Source organism: Oncorhynchus clarkii, chromosome 19 (assembly GCF_045791955.1).
Source record: "Oncorhynchus clarkii lewisi isolate Uvic-CL-2024 chromosome 19, UVic_Ocla_1.0, whole genome shotgun sequence".
Lineage (NCBI taxonomy): Eukaryota > Metazoa > Chordata > Actinopteri > Salmoniformes > Salmonidae > Oncorhynchus > Oncorhynchus clarkii.
Genome location: NC_092165.1, coordinates 11876133 through 11891993, shown reverse-complemented (window position 1 = coordinate 11891993; position 15861 = coordinate 11876133). Strand labels below are relative to the sequence as shown.

At 45.6% G+C, this 15861-nt stretch overlaps 1 protein-coding gene across 2 annotated transcripts in view; it reads left to right on the top strand.

The window, feature by feature from the left end:
- LOC139374720 (F-box/WD repeat-containing protein 7-like) overlaps positions 1-15861 on the top strand; it is a 208402-nt gene that overhangs the window by 38376 nt on the left and 154165 nt on the right. For both annotated transcript variants that reach the window (XM_071115831.1, XM_071115830.1), the window contains exon 2: positions 13472-13553. The gene's annotated coding sequence lies outside the window, so the exon portion shown is untranslated. The remainder of the gene's footprint in view (positions 1-13471; positions 13554-15861) is intronic.

The following is a 15861-nucleotide window of genomic DNA, read 5'->3' as shown; positions in this document are numbered from 1 at the left end:
CCAATTGTAACAGGAAAAATATTTTCACCCTATGAAAATACAGCTGAAAGAGAGGCAATTAATGACTGAGGTTCCTGTTGAACTATTATGTATTTTGCCCAAACGAATAACCTCACTGATTTTAAATAAAAAAAATAACCTGATATCGAAAAGGTCAACATTAAGTCACGTGGCCTTTCTGTTCACTGTTGACTAATAGGTTTTACACACACATTACATACATGGTTTTAATGCCCTTGCATTAAGGCTTTTATAACCCCTTACACCCTTAGCTTGGCACCCCCAGGTTTCAGACTGTTGTGAGTCAGGGAAAATATCTTGACTTCTGCTATGTCATGACTACCAAGCCTGAGTAACACGACAACAGACCGGCGGCGGAATGCGTCACTTCTCACAGCTAGACCTGGGTTCAAATACTATTTGGGTGGCGTTTGCACTTTGACCGTTGGTTCCTTTGGAACAGACAAGCTTAGTCAAGCACGGGTACAGTATTTTAAATGATTTCAAATAGTATGTGAACCCAGGTCTAGTTCACGCAGTTGGGTCATGTCGGGTGTGACCTGACAAGACCTGGTTTATTATTCAGTGGTTAGGCTCTCACCTACTTGTTCTTTTACCTTTCTTGCTGTGTGTTTTCAGTAAATAGCCTACAGCTGTGAGAACACGTCTGCCCTGCCTGGAGAAATACCAGACCTCCCAAAGATCACTCCCTTACAGGGAACTCTCTGTTATGAGGACATGACCAGGGATCTTACGCCACTAAGCCTAGACTGTTATGGTAGAAGAGTCTAAGCTCAGAAGACATTGTCCTCCATACCGGGTCAAATAAAAGTTAGGTAAATAAATCACATTTTATTTGTCACATGCTGAATACAACAGGTGTATGTTTACCGTGAAATGTCTACTTGCACACATCATGGTACGTTAAGGGCTTGTAACAAAAATACACTCCCTTTGATCCAAACCTTCTAAAGCCATCCTGTACATGCTCATACATTGTTTGCGATGTCTACTTTCCCCCGTTGGTCAAGGTGTTTCACTGTTGACAGACGTGTAGGAATAGTTTGTTTTATAAGTGGAGATTCCTCCGTGGCCCTCATTGGGGCCTGGACTTGTTTAGTAAACACAGACCTCAGTCCAGTTACCGTGCATTAAAAAAACGAATTCAAGGAGCAGCAAAAGGGCTGGGCCCGTATTCACAAAGCATCTGATCTAGGATCAGGTCCCTCGGTTTTATTCATTAGTCAAAAACTAGGCCCTAGACCAGCAGCACTCGTACTCTGAGACGCTTTTGTGAATACAGGCCCTGGCTAGGTTCAGTCTAGCACATCTGGAAACGGTCTGGGAATTACACACACATCAAATCACAGACGTTGTTGTCTGCGTTACAGACATTACAGTACATCTGTCTTGGCAGCCTTGCGGCATTTTTCTGAAGTAGGATGTTGGTTGACGTATTGCATAGGCCTGTGTTTGTATTTGCATGATGTACTTTTCTCTTCTTTAGTCCGGTGTGTGCGCACGTGCGTAGAGCCGCCTGTTTGCCACTCGAGAGACCTTGCGCTGTTGATTTGAAGTGTGCCGACTCTTATGGCCCTCAGATTGCCTCAGCAGCCTCATGGTGTGGGTGGCAAAGGAGAAACTGTAGCATGGTCCTTGTAAGGAGAGAGTGTTAGTTTGTTTCTATGGCATCTTCCACCCATGTATAGTGATGGATGTTACTTTACCCTCTAAGAAGGACCGTAGCTCCCGGAGATTGAGTGTGTGTTTTCTGATGCCTTGCTGAATGCATACAGATTTTACTGTAGTTCCCAGTAGCTTATTTTCTTTGGATTATCCCTAAACTAGCCTCGTTGTGTGGTTGATAATGTGTACTGATTATTCTGGGTCATGTCGTAACTTATTTCCTCTTCCTCTACGGAGAACAATCTAGCACTTCATAGGACTGTGAAGCTGATTGGCCTGTCACGTCAGGTGTTCAAAGAAAGCCTGTCACAAACCTCCTGTTAATAACACAAAGAAAGAACATTAAAGGCCCAGTGCAGTCATTTTGGACACCTACTCATTCAAGGGTTTTTCTTTATTTTAACTATTTTCTACAATGTATAATAGTGAAGACATCGAAACTATGAAATAACACATATGGAGTCATGTGGTAACCAAAAATGTGTTAAACAAATCAAAATATGTTTGAGATTCTTCAAATAGCCACCCTTTGCCTTGATGACAGCTTTGCGCACTCATGGCATTCTCACAACCAGCTTCACCTGGAAGGCTTTTTACTCGGGGGGGCCTCCCGAGTGGCGCAGCGGTCTAAGGCACTGCATCTCGGTGCTAGAGGCATCACGACAGACACCTTGGTTCGAATACAGGCTGTTTCACAACTGCTTGTGATTAGGCGTCCCATAGGGCAGCGCACAATTGGCCCAGCGTCGTTCGGGTTTGGCTGGTTTAGGAGGTCATTGTAAATAAGAATTTGTTCTTTACTTGTTCAGGGGCGGTATTTTGATGTTTGGATGAAAAATTTACCCAAATGAAACTGCCTATTCCTCAGGTCCAGAATCTATAATATGTATATAATTGTCAGAATAGGATAGAAAACACTCTAAAGTTTCCAAAACTGTCAAAATATTGTCTGTGAGTATAACAGAACTGATATTGCAGGCGAAAACCTGAGGAAAATCCAACCAGGAAGTGCTGTTTTTCCTGAAACCTCTCTGTTCCATTGCATGCCTTCCCTCCATTTAAAGGGATATCAACCAGATTCCTTTCCCTATGGCTTCCACATTGTGTGAACAGTCTTAACTTCTTGCTCCTACTTGAGACGCAGACGTCTCAAGTAGGCACCTGGAAATGCAAATGCGCTACACTAAATGCTAAATGTACTCGTTAAAACTCAAACGTTCATTAAAATATACATGCAGGGTATTGAATTAAAGCTACACTCGTTGTGAATCTAGCCAACAAGTCAGATTTTTAAAATGCTTTTCGGCGAAAGCATGAGAAGCTATTATCTGATAGCATGCAACACCCCAAAATGCCTGAAGGCGACGTAAACAAAATAATTAGCGTAGCCAGCGCTACACAAAAACGCAGAAATAAAATATAAAACATTCATTACCTTTGATGATATTCTTTGTTGGCACTCCTATATGTCCCATAAACATCACAAATTGGTCTTTTTCCCGATTAAATCCGTCCATGAATGCCCAAAATATCCATTTGTATAGCCTGTCTGCATCACGAAAAAAGCTCTCTTCCAACACGCAACGTCATGTTTAAAAATTATAAGTTGCCTATATTCTTTGACAAAACACTTCAACCTACTTTTATAACCCAACTTTGGGTATTTGTAAACGTTAATAAGCGATCAAATTGATCACTGGGCGATCTGTATTCAATAGCAGCTACAAAAGAAAACAGTGTCCATTTTTCAATCTTCCAAAATCGATTGAGGTAGGCTGGATGGAATCACGGATCTATTGGTAATGTCTCAAAGGATTTTTGTCAATGCGACATCGTGTGGAAGCTGTAGGAATTGCATCCGTCTCCATATTAAATTTGGTTTCCTTTAAATAATCCATGAAAGGGGCGCATGGATACTTTTTTCAGATTTCAGTGACCAGTTTTTCTTGCGCTTTTCGATGAAACACACGCTCTGTTATAGTCACAGCCGTGATTTAACCAGTTTTAGAAACTTCAGTGTTTTCTATCCACACATACTAATCATATGCATATACTATATTCCTGGCATGAGTAGCAGGACGCTGAAATGTTGCGCGATTTTTAACAGAATGTTCGAAAAAGGAGGGGGTTTGGAGCAGACATTTTCTCTCTCACTCCTATTGAAAAAGCTGCGGTCTGGTTGAAATATCGATTATATATTGTAAAAACAACTTTACTTTACGGATACGATTTGGATTTTTTGTCTGCCCCGTCGTGACCGCTCGAGCCTGTGGATTTCTGAACATAACGCACCAACCAAATTGAGGTATTTTGGATATAAAATTATCTTTATGGAACAAAATAAACATTTATTGTATAACTGGGAGTCTCGTGAGTGCAAACATCCAAAGATCATCAAAGGTAAGCAATTTATTTTTATTGCTTTTCTGACTTTTGTGACCAGCCTACTTTGCTGCTAGCTGTTTGTAATGTTTTGTCTGCTGAGAGAGATGTCCTTACGTAAACGCTTGGTATGCTTTCGTCAAAGTTTTTTAAAAATCTGACACGCCAGGTGGATTAACAACAAGCTACGCTGTGTTTTGCTATATTGCACTTGTGATTTCATGAAAATTAAATAATTTTTATTTAATTTGAATTTGGTGCTCTGCAATTCAGCGGATGTTGACGGAAATGATCCCGCTAATGGGATGGGTGTGTCAAGAAGTTAACTGACTTGCCTAGTTAAATAAAATAATAGCACAAGAATAGCACGTTGGCTGCTTTTCCCTCACTCTGCGGTCCAACTCATCCCAAACCATCTCAATTGGGTTGAAGTCGGCTGATTGTGGAGGCCATGTCATCTGATGCAGCACTCCATCACTCTCCTTCTTGGTCAAATAGCCCTTACACAGCTTGGAGGTGTGTTTTGGGTCATTGTCCTGTTGAAAAGCATATTATAGTCGCACTAAGCCCAAACCAGATGGGATGGCGTATCGCTGCAGAATGCTTTAGTAGCCATGCTGGTTAAGTGTGCCTTAAATTCTAAATAAATCACTGACTGTCACCAGCAAAGCACCATCACACTTCCTCCTCCATGCTTCACAGTGAGAACCACACATGCGGAGATAATCCATTCACCTACTTTGCTTCTCGCATAACACTGCCGTTGGAATAAAACATTTGGACTCATCAGACCAAAGGACATATTTCCACTTGTCTAATGTCCATTGCTCATGTTTCTTGGTCCAAGCAAGCCCCTTCTTCTTATTGGTGTCCCTTAGTAGTGGTTCTTTGCAGCAATTCGACCATAAAGGCCTGATTCACGCACTCTCTGAACAGTTGATGTTGAGATATCTGTTAAACTCAGAAGCATTTATTTGGGCTGCAGTATCTGAGGCTGGTAACTCTAATGAACTTATCCTCTGCAGCAGATGTAACTCTGGGTCTTCCTTTCCTGTGGTGGTCCTCATGAGAGCCAGTTTCATCATAGCTCTTGATGATTTTTCCGAATGCACTTGAGGAAACTTTCAAAGTTGTTGACATTTTCCGGATTGACTGAACTTCATGTCTTAAGTAATGATGAACTGTTGTTTCTCTTTGCTTATTTGAGCTGTAAATGCCATAATATGGACTTAGCCCTATTTGGTAAAAGGCCATCTTCTGAATACCACCCCTACCTTGTTACAACACAACTGATTTGGCTCAAATGCATTCAGAAAGAAAGAAATTCCACAAATTAACTTTTAAATGTTAATTGAATTGCGTTTCAGGTGACTACCTCATAAAGCTGGTTGAGTGAATGCCAAGAGTGTGCAAAGCTGTCATCAAGGCAAAGAGTGGCTACTAATCTCGAATTTAAAACCTATTTTGAATTGTTTAACACTTCTTTTTTTTGGTTACTACATGATTCCATATGTGTTATTTTGTAGTTTTGATGTCTTCATTAGAGGTTGGAATAGTACCGTGAAAATGATAACGGCCTTTTTAGTGTAAGATCTGTTTGAAAAGACCATCTGAAATTTCAGCCTGTTTTGGTGGAGAACATTTTTTGGCCTTCCTGGTGCTGTCAACATATGGCCGTAGACCATTAAAGAGTTACAAACCTCTCTGCCAATAACCGCTCATTTCAGTTTGCATACTGGTGTGATTTGGTATAAGGATGCCTAGTGTAACCCATGTCATGTTTTTCTCCCTTAATGCATCCTCCTTCCCTTTATACACTGTCTTCATTCAACAAAGGACTTTGTATAAACTCTGTCTGGAATTTTAACTTTCTCTTGGTTAATTCCCTCCACTAGGTTCTGTCCACTCCAGCTATAATGCCTGTTTGTTGTGCTGGCCAAGGTCACTGGACAAGGTAACGGCGTCAAAATCAGGGGCTTCCCAGGGGCTACCTGTGTCTTGGCTAGGGCTGTGACTGTCATGAAATTTTGAATGACTGTAATTGGCCTGCCAAATGACCACAGTAACTCCAATAACCGTTCGAATAGCTATTTATTAAAACATTTTGATGTGGATGCACATTTTCTCCTCTCCTCCATTCCTGACTGCATGTGCTGCCATAGAAATAGAATGAACGGATCGGGTGTCCCCATTTCAAGTCAATGATGGCATAATGGGTGGGTGGACTGGCAAGGAGCAAAGCGGGAAGTGTACCCATCAATATGTCCTGTGATTTGTTGATTCAACTCAACTGACATTACAAAAAATACATTCCATTGCATGAGCCACATCAGTTGGCATCATTTGAATCTACATTTCCATAAATTATTGCAAGACCATACCAGGCAGCCATTGTGAGTGTACCCATGAGTTTACAAGTCAAAATTGACACGCGAATGCCCGGCTATCCAGTCTTCAGTCAGCTGTTCATTCTGCAAACAAAATATTGTATTGCATAATTTTTTTAAATGAACGGTAATGGTTATTTAATTTCATCTGTAACCGTTGGTTACATGGTTATATGGTAATTGTACCAGCTAGGAGAAAACGACTGCGCCTCACATTGTAGCCACGGAGGTTCAAGGCCGACTATGGTACTGCACGCGTTGTTAGCAGAAAACAGGATCCCTCATTAGGGTGAATGAAAAAAACTTTTGTCTTCAAAAAAATAATGTATTTATACAATCAGTACCAATAATTGCTTCTAATAAACCAAATGTATGTCTTTGAACTGATTATTTAAAAATCACATATAGAAGTTATAATGGTCATTTAGTTGCTAATGGCAGCCTGCAGTACTCCGGTCGGCCTTCACTTTGAGTTACTTGATGAGAGTGGGCAGCACTGAGCTAGCCTGCAACGTCACTTCCTGGAGTAGTTCTAACGGCGCATGTTATGTCTCCAGGAGACGCCATCTTAAAACCTGTTAAGGATGCTGCGGATTTTCGCAGCTTTTTTTTACAAACCGCGCAACATTTCAACGTCCTGCTACTCATGCCAGGAATATAGTATATGCATATAATACGTATGTGTGTATAGAAAACACTCTGACGTTTCTAAAACTGGTTAAATCATGTCTGGCTATAACAGAACGTGTTCAGGAGTAAAAATCCCAGGGAAAACTGTTCACCAAAAACACACAAAAAAAAATCATCCGCCAGTCTTTGAATTGTCTAAGGCGATAGAAAATAGGCGTTTACAACGCCTACAGCTTCCACACGATGTCGCCAATACTGGCATTTCTTTGCACGTTTATCCTTGGTGGGATGACGTATAGGCACTTCCTGTCTTGGGGTGCACCCAGGAAATTATGAAAGTGAAAAAAATGGACGATGATTTCAAGACTTGCTGCTATCGAATACAGATCGCCCCGTGATCAATTTGATCGATTATTAACGTTTATTAATACCTAAAGTTGGTTTACAAAAGTAGTTTGAAGTGATTTGTAAAAGTTTATAGGCAACTTTGTTAATTTTAAAAAGTGACGTTGCGTCGTGTAAAGGTGCATTTTCCTTGGATCAGACGGCCTTCATAAATGGACATTTTTGGCATACTTTGACGGATTTAATCGGGAAAAAGACCCAATTGTAATGTTTATGGGACATATAGGAGTGCCAACAAAGAAGCTCGTCAAAGGTAATGAATGTTTTATATTTTATTTCTGCGTTTTGTGTAGCGCCGGCTACCGCTAAATCTTTTGTTTAGGTCCCGTTCAGGTATTTTGGGGGATGCATGCTATCAGATAATAGCTTCTCATGCTTTCGCCAAAAAGCATTTTACAAATCTGACATGTTGTCTAGATTCACAACGAGTGTAGCTTTAATTGAGTATCTTGCGTGTGTGTTTTAATGAAAGTTTGAGATTTATCGAGTACTATAGGTGGCGCTCTGAAATTTCCGCTGATGTGGTTCCTGTGCAGGAACCACGTCCGTAACAACAAGTTTTAACAGAATTCACTTGGCTTCAATGCGCTATTGAGTCTTCACATGGGCGTGAGTGGTGTCACGTGATCGATGGCTTTGTAAATGCGTACATACATACACCCCTAGTCTTGGCCCATCTGTTTCACCTCCGTGTGTGTGTGTGTGTGTGTGTGTGTGTGTGTGTGTGTGTCTGAGCAGCTCTAAGCATGTGCCTTGGCCAGGTGTCCTCCATCTGGAGGACGGTGTGTCTGGGGATACTTCAGCTCCTCTACAGTCTAACCTGGATTAGCCAGAGCCCAGGCTGGGGTTGGATACTGCTGGGTGATTGGCCTCTAGACTAACCACCTGTTAATAAGTGAGGTCTTCCTGGGATCCAGTTAGGCGTTTGGCTGATTTCACATTATTGGGTGACCCATACTATGCTGCCTCTGATGTTTTGTCTTCACATTGTCCAGCTATGGTGGATGTGGCAACCAGGTCAGCCCAATATGGCTGGGTTTGCCTTCGTAGTGTGAAATGGTCACAGTACACAACCAGGTTGAAGTTGAGGCTCATTATGACCATAGACTGAGTCCCTGTGAACAAAGTATCCCATCAAGAGCTGCTTTAGCTGCTGTTGTCTCCCGGTCTCCTCTCCTCCCGGTCTCCTCTCCTTGCCTCTCTTGAGGCCTGAAGTGAGTAATGCTCTTCTAAAGATGTACAGTACTCAACTGGAAACCAATGCGGGTTAATGAGATGTAGCCAGGCTGATTTGACTGAGGTTAAATTACTTTAATTAAATAAGCAAATTCATCCATTTTGAAGACTTAAGGCAAGGACAGGTTGTTCGTTCGTCTGCGTTTTGACTGCATTCCGAGGACACACACAGTCGCATGTGGCAAGTGAATGTTGTTGAATTAGTGTTGTTAAATAGGATAATAGGTAGGCCTACATTTCAAAAACCTTCTTGGGTAAGAGAATGTTGTGTTCATCTCTGGTTATGTCGTTCTACACCCTAATGCTTCTCACCCAGGGTTTAACAGAATGTCTTTACAATGAACCAAGATTCTAGAACTCATTGCAAGTCTTCTGTTGGCAGTATTTCAATTCTACAGACTACAGCTGACCTGGACAGGAGTCTTCTACCTCTGTACTGTGTTGACACGTATGCACGTCTGTCTCCGGGAACCTCTGAGCTGTTCCTAGAAAGTGCTCCTTGTTATCCACCTGATATTGTGGTCACGATGTCAGCCTGTTGGTTTATGGAACTCCAAGCTTGGCAGCATGTGTTACAGGCCTGTTGAGAGGAGAAGGGGAGAGAACTTCTCTATTTTGGACCGTACAACCTTTCACGCAGTGCACTTTGTCCTAGTGCTTCTCTCTGGCCAACTGCGACCATAACAAGGAAAGGTCTACTGCTTGCACTCACAAAAACCCTCCCCGGTCAATGTGGAAGCCTGCATCTCCTCTTTCGATTCCGCTGACTCTCTGTAAGTGGGTCACTCTGAATGTGTGTGTGTACGTACTTGTTGTTGCCATTCTGAATCAAAGTGACTTTGATTTGATACATGCTGCGCTCTGCTTTGAATCAGATTCTGAGATTACCCAACGACTCAACACCGCATGCTTCCCTCCTGCTGTGGACACATGCTTCAGCTTCATTCAATGACAGATTTTTTTTTTTACGAGAGGACAAATCAATAGGGATTCAATAGAACCAGTATACAGGGACTCTCAATAGACTTTCGTGATGTATTTTGTGATGCCTGTGGCTGTCTATAAGACCACATGTTGTCATTGAAGAACGAGGGCCGACTCGTCCTGCAACCGGCGTACCTTTTTAACCTATTGTTCAGCGTTTTTCCGACAGCACTCCCTTTGTGCTCACTTTAACAGGACGATTAGAGTCAGACCAAACTGACGGTGAACAGCAGTCACCCCCGCCAACACTCTGTTTTGTAATATAAATATTAACGTCTGGCCTGGCGAGCAGCTGACGTCAACGGAAGGCTGTAGATGAACTTGTTCTGTTCTCAGATCTTGGCACTGTCTGGGAATCTTTTCTCTCTTCTTGTCCAACAATACATATTTGACCCCGATATATTCAATGTTTTCTTTGGATGGATTGCAATATTTTTTTCTTGTAGACGGTGGTCCTGATATGTTGGACTCTGAACTTTGGAGCAATGACTTCATGTGGTCATTCCCAAGTTTTTATCTTTCTGTATTTTATTTCTATAAATAGAAAATGGAAATGGCTCCAGTTGTCGTTTGACTACAAACGGTCATCTGAAAACAGGAAAGAAATGCTGGGAAAGGTCAAACTTATGGAAACCTGTGAAATGAGATGGATTTGCTCATTCTCTTACTATCAGCAGCTCAAGTTTATTTGGCCTCTGGGCTCAACGATGAGATGAACAGAGTTTCTGTTCCACAGCTGGGTGGTATGATGATGGTCTTGTTCTTGCGCCCTCTCTCTTGGTCTCTTTCGCTCTCCCTCTTTCTCTCTCGTGGTCTCTCTCGTTCTCGGGTGCTCCCTCAGTCTCTCGCGCTCTCTCGCTTCGGGGGCTCTCTCGCGCTCTCTCGCTTCGGGGGCTCTCTCGCGCTCTCTCGCTTCGGGGGCTCTCTCGCGCTCTCTCGCTTCGGGGGCTCTCTCGCGCTCTCTCGCTTCGGGGGCTCTCTCGCGCTCTCTCGCTTCGGGGGCTCTCTCGCGCTCTCTCGCTTCGGGGGCTCTCTCGCGCTCTCTCGCTTCGGGGGCTCTCTCGCGCTCTCTCGCTTCGGGGGCTCTCTCGCGCTCTCTCGCTTCGGGGGCTCTCGCTTCGGGGGCGCTCTCTCGCTTCGGGGGCGCTCTCTCGCTTCGGGGGCGCTCTCTCGCTTCGGGGGCTCTCTCTCTCTCTCGCTTCGGGGGCTCTCGCGCTCCCTCGGATGCTCTCTCTTTTCTTTCATTCTTTCTTGTGCTGTCTCGGTGTGTGTCTGGAACCTCTCACCAGAATCTGTAAACATCTCACAGCTGCTTTGCTGCCAAGTTACATAATGGTGCTACAATCTAACCTCGACTTCCCTCTCTCGTCTCCTATAATTCCATAGGCTCCTGGGAGTCATAAACCAACTGCTTTCTTGATGTAAAATGATCTGATTGTTCAATAGACCAATTAGTGTAAAAAATATCAGAATTGAGTTGCCTGTCTAAACGCAGCCACAGTGATCTGCTGTCTCAAACATGCACACTCACTCCTGTCTCACTGTGATCCACTGTTAACCAGCTGAATAGTCTGCCTCTGCTATTCTCAATGTCTTTCCCAGGACTCCTGTCCGGCTCTGTCTGGTGTTAACACCCAGTTAGCCAACAGCAAGCCCTGGCCTGTTCCCTTGGCACTGTCCATGTTCCTAGTGCTGTTGTGATGGGATAGCCTGTCATATCTAGGGGTTATTTTCTAGGCACTGGCAGCCGCTCAGAGGTAGAAACCGACGGGATTTGGAAGCCGATAACTGTGCCTCGTACAACTGGTCTGCCTTGCCAAAAGATCCCCAGTGGCTACTCGAGTGACACGTTGACTTTTGCCCGACTTGAGCTCCGACCGCTTCCCATATCAAACTGCACTTTTTTTTGTCTGTCTCAAACCCTCCGTCAGGCCAAAGAATAGCTCTCCAATTTGGTCCATGAAGAAACTAACTTGACCAGAGAACCAAATTAGAGTAGCCTGACCCAGCTCGCGTTCCTGTCTTCTCTTTCAACTGGGTGGAAAGTTGAACACTTTACCATAAGGACTGGGTTAGGGTCACCAGAGGGGTTAGAGCGGCTCAGAGAACCTGGGGGGGTGCATCAAAGTGGCTGTCCAACAGCAACTGTCGGTCTGCTTCCGACGGTTAACAGCAAGGCCCTCGTCTACGCACGCTATGGGAAGAGAGCTCTTATCCGATAGAGTTGCCTTGTTGAGAATGTCGTCAGTGTTTCCGTAGCATAATGGTTTTTATGCCAAACAACCGTCCGCCAGTACTGATTTCAGGAGGTTTTGCCTAGTTGATTATGGCAACCGAATGCAGTATGAAAAGGGAACATGCAAGAGTGACATGACATGCACATCCCAGACTTACCAAACCCATTTGCTGGGTAACCATATACTGCAGATAAGACAAGGGAAGACCTGCACCCTGTATAGCCGAATGCTGCTTTCCTGCTGCACGAGATTACCCAGCCTGTAGGGCCTAGGCCCTAAGTGTGCAGCTGCCCCTTGTGAAAGAATGGCTGATTACTAAATGTTAATGAGCCACTATCAGCGGGTAAACCAATCTGCCTCGCAGGTGCAGTGGTGACGCACTGTTGCATGTTGACACGGGTGTATTCAGCCGGTCTGTTCCTGCCTGGGTTTTTGACTTATAGTCTACCTGTTGTTTTTTGTTTTTTATTCTCTAGCTTTCTCCCGGAAGGAATTCCCCACACCTTCGGTGTCAGAAAGATCAAGGAACACCCTGGGTGTCTTCCTTGATGGGGAATAGGGTGCCATTTCCGACGCACCCCTGTTACTTCGTATAGCCACTGTAGAAGTAAAGTAGTGATTTAATTAAGGTGTAGTCAGGTCATGTTATGTAGTCGAGTTGTAAGGCCTCACCTTCACATGGGAATGTTCACCTATACGTCGTAGATCCTAGATTGCCTGTTTCCTGCTACATACAACACTGTATTTCTTTGCATAGCTCTGTCTGTACAGTGGGGCAAAAAAGTATTTAGTCAGCCACCAATTGTGCAAGTTCTCCCACTTAAAAAGATGAGAGGCCTGTAATTTTTTATCATGGGTACACTTCAACTATGACAGACAAAATGAGAAATAATCCAGAAAGTCACATTGTAGGATTTTTTTATGATTTTATTTGCAAATTATGGTGGAAAATAAGTATTTGGTATTGGTTAATAACAAAAGTTTCTCAATACTTTGTTATATACCCTTTGTTGGCAATGACAGAGGTCAAACGTTTTCTGTAAGTCTTAACAAGGTTTTCACACACTGTTGCCGGTATTTTGGCCCATTCCTCCATACAGATCTCCTCTAGAGCAGTGATGTTTTGGGGCTGTTGCTGGGCAACACAGACTTTCAACTCCCTCCAAAGATTTTCTATGGGGTTGAGATCTGGAGACTGGCTAGGCCACTCCAGGACCTTGAAATGCATTTGTTTCCTTTGTGTTATCGCCCTGTTTGAGCCTATGATTTGACTACCTGGGCCCGTCTGTGGGAGACTGGGAGAGTGGAGGTGTGCTGTATCTGTTATGGGATCTGGTTTTCAGGGGGATAAACAGAGAGACCAGGATGAGACCAAAACACATGGAACTGAGAGACCCCTAGAGCCCTGAGAGAGGGGAGATCATTACTTTCTCTCACCCTAGACGGCCCTGTGGCATGTTGACTCTGTGATGACCTCAGATTGTTTAACACACGATGCACTGACATCCCCTTCTCTCTACTCAGCCTCCACTGACAGCCCTAACAGAGGGGCCAGGCCGGGAGAGGAGAGGAGAGCAACCCCCAGTGTGGCCTGACCGAGAGACTCGTGAGTAACCGCTTCACTTCCTCTCCCTGGGGATTGGGGAGGGAGGGAGGGTGGGTGTGGTGGATTTTTCCATGATCACCAGCTGCATACCTTTATGCACAGTACAGATGTTAAGTGTGTATGTGCACTGTGTGGAGCTGACAAGGAGAATCCTAACTGCTTCACTTACGCTCCCATGGGAATGGGGGGGGGGGGGGGTTGAGGCGTGTGTGTGTTTCTTTTGGGTTGAGGCTACAGGAAACTAGACAGATATTTAATAGCTAGCTAATTAGACTCCTTTCTTTCTCCTTCATTGACTTTTCAGGGGAGGCTTAATGCTCAATTAAGCTTCCCCCTTTTTAGGGTGATTTATCCCTCCCTCCTCCTGTCTTTTCACTATCTTAGTATTCATGACCGCCTTTCCACTGTGTGGCCATTTTACCACGACTTCATTCTGCTTTCAACTATGAGCCCACTCGACAGCGCCTCGTGATTTACCTCCTGCCCCCATCTCCTCCAGTACAGAGATATCCTTATACGTTATTACAGCCTCTTTATGTTACTGAGGACTGCTTCTGTTATGCTTAGTCTCTAGTTGAGAGAATAAAATCAACACTAACCGGTACCTTTGTTCCCATAACTTCCATATAGGGAAATCAAACAATATTTAACCTAATATGATGAGTCACTCCAACATTTGACTACTTTTCACATTGCGACATATCTCCAGGAACAGTTAGCTTTCAGTATACTGTATAGGTTAACACCAAAAGGCTAGCCTAGCCTTTAACATCAAAATGAGCCTACCAAGTTTGAACATTAGTTGTGAGAGTTGGGTCCTGCTCTTAGACCTGCTCTGACAATGAATTTACAGTGATACTTCAAGATTTTGGCAATGCTTCTCCAGGTTCTGATGAATTCATGGATACCATTTTTATGTCTTTGCGAGCAGCTTGAAGGAAGTTTCTAACTAGCGTCAGTGCAATGACTGGAAGTCTATGGGGATCGGCTAGCTAGCAGTCTTAGACTTAAGTATTAAATAGACTTCCAGTCATTGCGCTAACGGCAGTTAGCAATTACGCTACTTAGCAACTTCCTTCAAACCACTCGCAGAGACATACATGTTTATCTACGAGTTCATCAGACTCTGAGAAAGTAGATAAAGGGCCTCATAGCCAAAATCCCGAAGGATCCCTTTGACTACCAGGGTAAGCAGTTCATTGTTTAACAGCATCCTCTGGCAGGCTCCCCCTGAACCATTTGAAGAGGCGTTTATTGTACCATATCTCTCCTCAGGAAGCGTTAGCCATGTGTCGTTCCTCCGGAATGAAAGGGAAGGGAACAATGTCGAAAGAGGGAGTGAAATGATACACAGGGAGGGAGGGAGGGAGGGAGGGAGGGAGTGAGAGGCGGGGGGGGGGCGAGTGAGTAGGGGGGGGGGGGGCGGGAGGGAGCGAGTGAGTCGGGGGGGGGGGGGGGGGGGGAGGGGGGGGCGGGAGGGAGCGAGTGAGTCGGGGGGGGGGGGGGGGGGGCGGGAGGGAGCGAGTGAGTCGGGGGGGGGGGGGGGGGGCGGGAGAGTGAGTGAGTCGAGGGGGGGGCGGGAGAGGAGCGAGTGAGTCGGGGGGGGGGCGGGAGAGGAGCGAGTGAGGGAGGGGGGGGGGGGGAGTGAGGGAGGGGGCGGGAGAGTGAGTCGGGGGGGGGGGGCGGGGGCGGGAGGGAGCGAGTGAGTCGGGGGGGGGGCGGGAGAGTGAGTCGGGGAGGGGGCGGGAGGGAGCGAGTGAGTCGAGTGGGGGGGGGGGAGAGTGAGTGAGTCGGGGGAGGGGGCGGGAGAGTGAGTGAGTGAGGGAGGGGGCGGGAGAGTGAGTGAGTGAGTGAGTGGGCGGGAGAGTGAGTGAGTGAGTGAGTGGGCGGGAGAGTGAGTGAGTGAGTGAGGGGGCGGGAGAGTGAGTGAGTGAGAGTGGGCGGGAGAGTGAGTGAGAGAGGGGGGGGGGGGCGGGAGAGTGAGTGAGAGAGGGGGGGGCGGGAGAGTGAGTGAGGGGGGGGGCGGGAGAGTGAGTGAGGGAGGGGGCGGGAGAGTGAGTGAGGGAGGGAGGGGGCGGGAGAGTGAGTGAGGGGGGGGGGGCGGGAGAGTGAGTGAGGGAGGGGGCGGGAGAGTGAGTGAGGGAGGGGGCGGGAGAGTGAGTGAGGGTGAGGGAGGGGGCGGGAGAGTGAGTGAGGGAGGGGGCGGGAGAGAGTGAGGGAGGGAGGGGGCGGGAGAGTGAGTGAGGGAGGGGGCGGGAGAGAGTGAGTGAGGGAGGGGGCGGGAGAGAGTGAGTGAGGGAGGGGGCGG